Source organism: Triticum urartu, chromosome 1, assembly GCF_003073215.2.
Source record: "Triticum urartu cultivar G1812 chromosome 1, Tu2.1, whole genome shotgun sequence".
Lineage (NCBI taxonomy): Eukaryota > Viridiplantae > Streptophyta > Magnoliopsida > Poales > Poaceae > Triticum > Triticum urartu.
In genome coordinates, this window is record NC_053022.1 from 165,462,684 (window position 1) to 165,472,012 (window position 9,329).

Below are 9,329 nucleotides of genomic sequence, written 5' to 3' on the forward strand. Positions count from 1 at the left end.
TATACAACGAAATGGTCCGCCATTCTTCGTTATCCAAAGATACTGGATGTGAAACACTAGCTGGTGCGAGATTCCCTTTGAATAGGCTGAGGTTGGATCCACCCTTTTTAGGCTCGTCAGCATTGTACCGAGGCTTCGGATTATGCCAAATGACGATTTTTGGCTTCGTAGTGCGCTGTTACGAAGTTTGCCGCCTCCTCTGTGATGAATGCCTCAGCCATCGATGCTTCAATTCTACGTTTATTTTTACATTTTTCTCGAAGCGTCTTCTGCATCCTCTCAGTTGGGTAGCACCAACGATTTTGCATGGGCCCCCCCAATCTTGCCTCGGTCGGGAGATGCAAAATCAAATGCTGCATTGGATTAAAGAAGCCCGGTGGAAAGATCTTCTCTAACTTGCAGATCAACTCCGGCGCCAACTCTTCCATTTCTTCTAGCACGCCAGGCGATAGTTCTTTTGCACAAAGAACACGGAAGAAATAGCTGAGTTCTGCCAGTACTAGCCATTCATCCTCAGGGATGAAGCCACGCAACATCACCGGCATTACCCGCTCAATCCATATGTGCCAATCATGACTCTTGAAACCAAATATCTTCAGTTTATCAAGATTCGCTCCCCTCTTTAGATTCGCTGCATACCCACCGGGGAACATCAACTGTTGTTGCACCCACAACATAATTTCCCTCATAGCTGGCCTTCCAAGATTGAACCATGCCTTTGGCTTCGTCCAGTTTTGCTTTCCTTTCGGTTCTTTCATGTTTTGTAATGGCCTATCACATAGCGCCTCCAGATCGACTCTAGCCTTAGTATTATCCTTTGACTTCCCATCTATGCCGAACAATGTACCAAAAAGTGCCTCGGCGATATTCTTCTCAGTGTGCATCACATCGATGTTGTGTGGGCAAAGGAGGTCTTTGAAGTAAGGCAGATCCCATAAGCATGTTTTGTGAGTCCACGCGTGCTTAGTATTATACCCCTTGAAGTACCCTGGACGTTGTGGATCTGGCTCGAGAGCGTTTAACTAATCCAGGGTCTGTTGGCCTGTCAATGCAGGTGGTGCAGAGTTTTTGACAACTCTACCCCTGATGAAGTTCTTCTTGTCTTTCCTGAACTTATGGCGAGGATTCAGGAACTGTCTATGCATGTCGAAGCAAGAAAACTTGCGACCGGCCTGAAGCCAACGAAACTCAAGAGCTCCCTTGCATGTGGGGCATGGGAACCTACCATGCACACACCAGCCAACGAATAGCGCATACGCCGGCAAGTCATGCGTCGAGTACATGTACCAGACACGCATTATGAAGTTCCGTTTGCTAAAGGCGTCGTATGTCTTGAACCCATTATCCCAGGCTTCTTGCAATTCGTCCTTAAGTGGCTGCATGTACACATTCATATTTTTCCCCGGATAGTTGGGCCCTGGAATTATCAACATCAGGAAAATGTTCTTTCTTTGCATAATCTGTCCGGGGGGAGATTGAGTGGAAAGACAAATACGGGCCAACAACTGTATTGGGCTGCCGTCATACCAAACACACTGAACCCATCGGTGCTGATGCTGACTCGAGGATGCCTCGGATCTGCCGCTTTGTCAGCATGTAATCCATCAAACTTTTTCCACGCAACACCATCCGATGTGTGTACCATCATCAGATTACCATCTGCATCTAGTTCGGTTCTTTTGCCTGTTTTGTGCCATGTCATCTGTCTGGCCGTCTCTTCGACCATGAAAAGACGTTGAAGTCTTGGTACGATTGGCACATACCGAAGAACACTAACGGGGATTTTGGTCTGTGTCTTCTCACCCATACCGTTGTCTACCACAATATACTTGGAAGACTTGCAAATGGGACAATAGTTCAAGTCCGCATAGTCAAGCCTAAATAAGGCACATCCTTTTTCACAGGCATGTATCTTCTCATAGGGCATCTTCAGTGCACGGAGGATTTTGTCTGACTGGTACATGTTTGCAGGCATTACATGGCCTTTGGGTAGAAAGCGTCCAAATACTGTCATAATTGCGTCATAGCATTCTCTGCCCAAGTTGAACTGAGCCTTCAGAGCCATTACTTGTGAGATGGCATCCAACTGACAAAGCTCAGTGTGCTCGTGGAGCGGACGTTTCGAAGACTCCAACATTTCATTGAAGGCCTTTGCAGATTCCTCCATCTCCTCGTCCGAATCCCGAGCATCATCATAGCCTTGCACCATGTTTTCCATCCCGATACCATGCTCGTCGGTGCGACGACGATCCACCTCAGCTCGGTCACGTTGGGCAGACTCACCATGAAATGTCCACACCGTATAATCGGGCGTAAAACCACTCTTCTGCAGGTGTTTGCCCATTTCAGCCTCTGTCTTCTTTTCCCAATTGCCGCACCGGAAACAGGGGCACCAGGTTTTCTTTTGGCCATTTGAAAATGCGGCTTGCACAAACCCCTTAGTTTTTGTGAACCATTCAGCGCTCCATTTGTTCTGACCAGTGTGACCGGTATACATCCAAGCACGGTCACTCATCTTGACTTTCAGAGCTACTGGACACACAACAATTATATATGTAATTCACCATGTATATATTCATCAGTTGATCTACTTTGTCAATTTTATTACGTCCATGCAACCTACACTCTAATAGGTAATGATAGGTCCTAATCCCACCCGTGTATGTGTAGATTGGGTTCATTTTCCCATGCTATGCTCCGGATCCGACGCAAAATTTCCGCAGCACCTCCCCGCTGTTCTCCTGATACACGTCTCTGCAATAAACAGAGAGGATGTGTACCCGGAGAACAATAGGGGAGGCACTGACGAAATTTATGCGTCGGATCCGGAGCAAAGCATATGGGAAAACGAACCCAATCTACACATACTCGGGCTGTCCATGGATAGCGTTGGACAATTCGAAAGAATCAAGGTTATAAATATGCAAATGCATGCATATTTATAACTATGAAGCTTTCGAACGGGAGACACATATTGGTTACGCATACTGATGATTCAAGACACATATATAGCTAGCTACCAAATTTCATGTCATTTGTGCAAATAATTAATGGGGGAGAAGGACATGTCATTTGTACTCAGCCACGAACGAAGGGGCAGAGCTCGTCAAACGCACGACGAGGTCGTCGAACACCAAACCTCGCAGCGATGAAACAACTGCACATTTAAATCTACCCGATCAACACAATTATATATGATGTTTTTCATAACAAAATCGAAAAATATATGACCTAACTAATAATTCACAAATATATAACCCCGTCGGCCTCTGGAAGGCCAAAGAGCACCTTTTCGGGAGGTTTAGGGGGTCGGGGTGTCATGTCGGTGTCGGGGTGCTGTTTCGGGGTCAGGGTGTCGTGTCGGGGTGTGGTGTCGGGGTCGGGGTGTCGGGGTCAGGGTGTCGGGGTCAGGTGTCGGGGTGTGGTGTCGGGGTCGGGGTGTCGAGGTCAGTGGTCGGGGTGTTTCCTTCTATCCTTCTTCTTCTTTCCTTCTCTTCTTCTTCTTTTTTCTTCTTCTTTCCTTTCTTCTTCTTCTTCTATCCTTCTTCTTCTTTCCTTTCTTCTTCTTCTTCTTCTTTCCTTTCTTCTTCTTTCCTTTCTTCTTCTTCTTCTTTTTTCTACTTCTTTTACTTCTTTTCTTTTCTTCTATTCTTCTTCTTCTACTTCTTCTACTTCTTTTCTTCTTCTTCTTTTTCATCTTTTTTCTACTTCTTTTCTTTTCTTCTTTTTCATCTTTTTTCCACTTCTTCTTTTCTTCTACATATTCTTTTTTCTAACACTAACACTAAATTTTCTTCTTTTCTAACACTAAATCTAACACTAACACTAACACTAACAATTAAACAAGAATTAAACAGCAAAAAAAGAAAAACAGAAAAAAATAAAACTCACCGGAGCAGGGGCGACGCTGGCGCCGGGGTGGTGGGTGGGTGGGGGGCAGCGGTGGGATGGCCGAGGCGGCGAGGGCGGGGGCGGCGCCGGGCGGCGGGGGCGGGGTCGGCGCGGTGGGGCGGCGGGGGCAGGGGCGGAGGGAGAAGAGATGAGTAACGGGCGGGGGAGGGGGCTCGGCCGTTAGTTAGGTTAGTTAGGGTAGCCTTTGCCGGCCGCCCTCCTTTGCCGTCCGCTTTTGTTCATATTTGCCGTCTGCTGCGGACGGCAAAGCGGGGGGACGTTAAGTATTTTTTAACCAGCTCCTCAGTGGGGCCCCCTCCCTCTTTGCCGTCTGCTAGCGGACGGCAAAGATTCTTTGCCGTCAGCTAGCGGACGGCAAAGAACAGGCTGATGGCAAAGAGCTTCTTTGCCGTCTGCTAGCTGACGGCAAAGAGCTGGCAGATGGCAAAGTAGCTGATTCCAGTAGTGAAGGATAGATGAAAAGGTATACCTAGTTTTTATTTGCCTTCAGTTTGTGGTAATTGAAAGGTTAACCAAGCACAATGTGCACATGAAACACACTACTAATTTAGTTAAAATAAGGCAACATGATTTTTCAGCAAAAAGAATGTTATGGGATCTAAATGAAACAGTTTGTTTAGATATATCTAGTGTCGTTCAAATCTAGTATGGCCTTGACAGAAGCCATAGACATCCAGCCATAAAAATATCACTGCCTATAGGTATTTTCAATTACTATTTTTACATGCACTAGCTATAGGTAGATAACATGGATCCAATAGTTACCCTAAACAAATTAAGACTCCAAGACGCCAAATCAAAATCTGCTCACTTGCACACATGTACATAGTTTGAACACGCCGTAACTCATAGAAAGTAAATGCTCATAGTACTAAGTAGTAGGTCATATTGTCCTGAAGTGATCTTGCTTCAGGGGATTATTTAGAAAAATGTCAAAAGGAGAAACATACCTAACCTTGAACAGTTTGCAACATGGCCCCTAAGGCAATCTGGGCAATTCACATATCCACATTTTACACAATCTATAGAGCTAGCGGCACATTGTCCTACCTAGCCACTCATAACACCTTTGTCATCCATTGTTCTGACCTGCTGCATTCTCAATTGCACTACATCTAAATGTTGCATCTGAAATCACATGAATTCATAACCTGGGCACTACCGAGAAAGCTTCGCTGGACGCAAAAAATTGTTGCTTTTCTTTGGCCACTGTAATGGGAAGTACCAGTCTCCCCTGCTCATCTCTCTAATATTTTCCTACTAGCTCTCGAAGAATTGAAGCCTCTACTAAATATCCATGTTTTCCAAGTGTTGTGCTTGACAACGGGTTGCTTTGCCAATAGAACGCAAAATGGATCTCGCCAAAGACCATGGCACATGGCAAACACCAATTTTCCAGTAGTGGATGATCATTTGCACTATTCCGGACAACTAAGCTCCAAATGGCAGGTCGGTATGAGAAAACATGGAAAATACTTGGGTATATGCAGTATCCTTCATTTTTCAAGCAAAACCGAGGAGCTTGACTACACGCACAAAGAAATGCTCAGAATAGCGCATTTTCGAATCAAATTGAACGACACAACTAATTCATGTAAAAAAGGGTACTGCAAATCACAACAAGCAGACTGCTACAATAATAGTTGAATGCCCAGCATCATAATTTGAGCTTGCAACTCCTTCATTTGAACCAACTTGCTGGAATGACCTTCCCTGTCTTGCGATGACTAACATCACGCGTACTTCCTAAAACGCCAATTAGTAGTAAATGCATTAAACAGTAGTAGATAATCAACTACGTAGGCAATTTTTACAAATACTAAATGGAAACACAAAGAGGATTACAACCTTACTTGAACCCAGTCTTCAAAAAAAAATCCTGGGGATATGCTCAATTTTCTCCCAGTTTGGATGTCCCACTGTTTGACAGTACTTCATTAAGTCACCATCACAAGAATAAAAATGAAACAACTCAAGAGACCGGGATAGTGTTGAAAGCGAACGGATATTCCAACATCCAGCATCTCTAATTCCATGAGCAATGTGAGGTGCCGCACATTGCCTGGTATGGCGTCCCAGCTATAGTACCAAATATAGAGCACATGAAGATGAGGGAGAGAGTCGAGCTTAGGACCAGGTCCTAGTATAAGAAAAGCAGGCAACAAAGCATGAATACCTCATCCTCGAGCGTGGAGTGGCTCTGAAGCTTAGCACATGGTTTGACTGATCCGTATGCAAGTTGCATATATCCTGCACACCAAATTTGTCATGCATCCGTCTGCAATTTGTGTATAAACGATCTGGCACATGTACCCGGCTCCAATTCCACAACCTGTCACCCACAAACCAAAGACCATCCAGAAGGCCATTCTGTCAGTGATGCAGATGGAGGAGCGACGGCAGCAAATGCGGGAGATGTGGATGTGGCACAGAGATGGGGAGGCTGTTCGCCGACGATGTTGAGTACGACTGAGCCGCCGCCGCTGCCCACTGGCACCTCTCCAAGGTTCTTCTATTCCACTGTAGCCGCCATCTCACATGCTCCCATGACCAATATCTGTGGCCTGTGGGGACGCTACTCAAGGTTAGGGATGTAGGGGCTGCTAGAGACGGGAGTGGCGGCGGTCGGCGATGGAGGACGGATCCAGTTCAAGGGAAGAAGAAGGGGGAGCAGAAGGGAGGGGATGTTGCGGAGGCCCGCACTCTGTCGCCATGCGTCTCCTGGAATTGGGATGGGAGGAAGGTTGCTCGGGAGGTAGGCTCGAGGGAGGAGCTGGAGAGACGGAGACCAATACTCCCGACGTGAAATTCGGGCGTGGACTCCGCGAGGAAGGCAGCGGCACCGCCGGCCGCGGCGGGGGTGCGCCCGCTGATGCGTGGGGAGGGACGAAGGGGATTGCCCGTGATGCTTTTTTCGAAGGGCCGCGGATTGAATATACCAAACTACAGGGACTTTTATGTAAAAACGAAATGTCTTCACAGATCCACTTAAATAGGGACTGCAGGTTCAATTACCAAAAACCACAAGGACCTTTCTGAAAAAACATCACAATGGTGAGCAGGCGTGCAGAAGCGATAATCCCTTTATTGTTAGGAAAAGATATGATTCACAAATACAATGATCTCAAAATAATAAGGTTGAATTCGAAAAATTTAAACCAAATTATGTTCTACTAAAATGTATGGATCAGTAATATCTACATATTAAATAACGTAGACGCGCGTGAATTCATATCAGTATGCATGTTTGATAGATTAATTTTGGTTCTAGTATAAATTACATGTATCATCAGAATGAATTCAAATATTTGAATCCCTTTTATGTTTAATCCTTTCACTCTCATCTCTCTCTTATGCTCCTTTATGTAGCTATCACTCTCTTTTCTCCAGTTCACCCGCACACTCACTTCATGTTTCTCTTATTTTCGCAAACATGGTCTCTCGATGTCTCCCTTGAGAAGTGTCACACTCTCCCTATTATTATACATTACATGGTTTTCATTATCTCTCACGTCTCTACCGTTCTCTGGTATCACTAGGTACCTAAGCTTTCTTTTTCACTGCCACACACGGAGTCTCACTCATCTTTCACTTTGTCTTTCTCTATGGGGTTCTCTCTAGATATGACTCTTACCACTAAAATTATTCTCTCCTGCAGACACAACATTTGTTACGGTCTCCTTTCCGTCTCCATCCCAGTTATAAAACTGACAATATTGATTTGTTTACCGATCAAACTCCCCCCTCTCTCTCACACACACACACAACTCCTGCTTCCACTCCCCTTCCCGACTACCATCTCTTTCTCACACACATAAAACTCTCACTTTCGCACCCCCGGCTCGTATTTCTCTCACAAACATTGATCGACTATCCTATAGATAGGTTTATACACCCGCACACTAGTGCTTCCACTGTCGCGTACATGTCTCTCTCGCGCTCCATGTATCTTTGTAGATTTTTCGTCCCTTCTTGAGACACGCCCTCTCGATGGTGCACACACACATTATCGCCTCATTTTAAGCTGATACCTCTCACACACACACACTCTTTGTGTCTTTGTCACAGATGCACAACGTCCTCCTGCTCTCTCCCTCTCTCTCTCTCACAAACAACACACACACACACATGGGCTTTTTGCAACAACTAGCAAGATGCCCATGCGCTGCACGGAACATCAAGATGCATTCGTATGAGTAGTTTATCTTGTGGGAGAAAAGGATGAATGAGGAAAGGCATTATTTGCAAATATGGAGAGGGGTGTGGGCATCTTTTTGCAAAATTGCCATAGTTTCCTTCCTATCCGTCAGATATAAATTGGACGGCCTATGTTGTAGGATGGCAGGAAAAACATCATCACCAACTTTGTTTTCTATCACTACTCTTATAAAAAGCATAGTCGGTGATGATGGTGTGCTTGCCATCTTGCAACATAGGTTGTCAGCTCTAAATCTAACAGATAGAAAGAAAACTATGACAATTTACCCACACTCCTCTCCACATTTGTAGATAAGGCCTTTCCTCGTTCATCCTTTTCTCCCACAAGATCTTGATGTTCCGTGCAACGCACATGCATCTTACTAGTAAGAGTAGAAATTAGAGATATACCACTTCTCGAATCTTGAAACCAATCACATTCCTCCCTTATCTCATCAAAACCGCCAAAGTAATATATTTTGTCTGAAACATAACATATTTTTAGTGATATACGTATTTCATAACTAGACTCTTTTTTCTATAAAATCGGTGAATATGTATTAATCTATTTTGATCGTGTGGCAACGCATTGGCAAATTGCTAGTAGTTATTACTACTATATAATTTTTTGGACACCAGACAAATGGTGGAGTACATATACGAAGGGAAGAGGCGCACGCATGCGGTCGGTCTCTCGTTGTCTCTCACACATGAGAGTTACGTAAAGGCATCGTTAACAAATAAACCCTAAAACCCTAGGTGCACGATTGCTGCATGCGCGGGAACCGAGTGCGTGGTGGAGCGCACCTTTGTAAGAATAGTCAGCTTGCGTGATAATTTGATCCATAGGAGTTGATGGTCGGGACCACAGGTGAACGACCTGGAGGCGGTGGCTCGCCAGTTGCCACTGATCAAGTAGCAATGTTTAAAATATCATTTTTTAGCGGGGTAAGAGTTCCGATTTTCAATGGCGCGTTATAAGTACTAAGTAGTTTTTAGAACGATTGGTATGAAGCGAAAATGGAATTCATAACTACTACCTCCTTGGCGTATGGTTGTATGGGTTTATGTTGCGAGATGTTGAACCTGGTAGTTCTAGGGCAAATACTATGGTTTTGATGTTGGTTTTCAGTAACGAAAATCGGAAGGGGAAGCCCTTCTTTGATAAAAAAAAACTACTACCTCCGTCCTAGTTTACTAGACCGCATCGTATTTTGGGT

The 9,329-nt window shown here is 44.9% G+C and overlaps 1 long non-coding RNA gene across 3 annotated transcripts; it reads right to left on the bottom strand.

Moving 5' to 3' along the window:
• Nucleotides 1-4,842: 4,842 nt before the first annotated feature.
• On the bottom strand, nt 4,843-6,834 carry LOC125552830. 3 transcript variants are annotated; one of them, XR_007303809.1, is made up of 3 exons: nt 6,089-6,834; nt 5,766-5,991; nt 4,843-5,658 (listed from the first exon to the last, which is right to left on the bottom strand). It is a non-coding gene; the product is annotated as an uncharacterized LOC125552830 (long non-coding RNA). The 3 variants fall into 3 exon arrangements; XR_007303808.1 differs by having other exon boundaries at nt 5,761-5,991; XR_007303807.1 differs by having other exon boundaries at nt 4,843-5,991.
• Nucleotides 6,835-9,329: the final 2,495 nt, after the last annotated feature.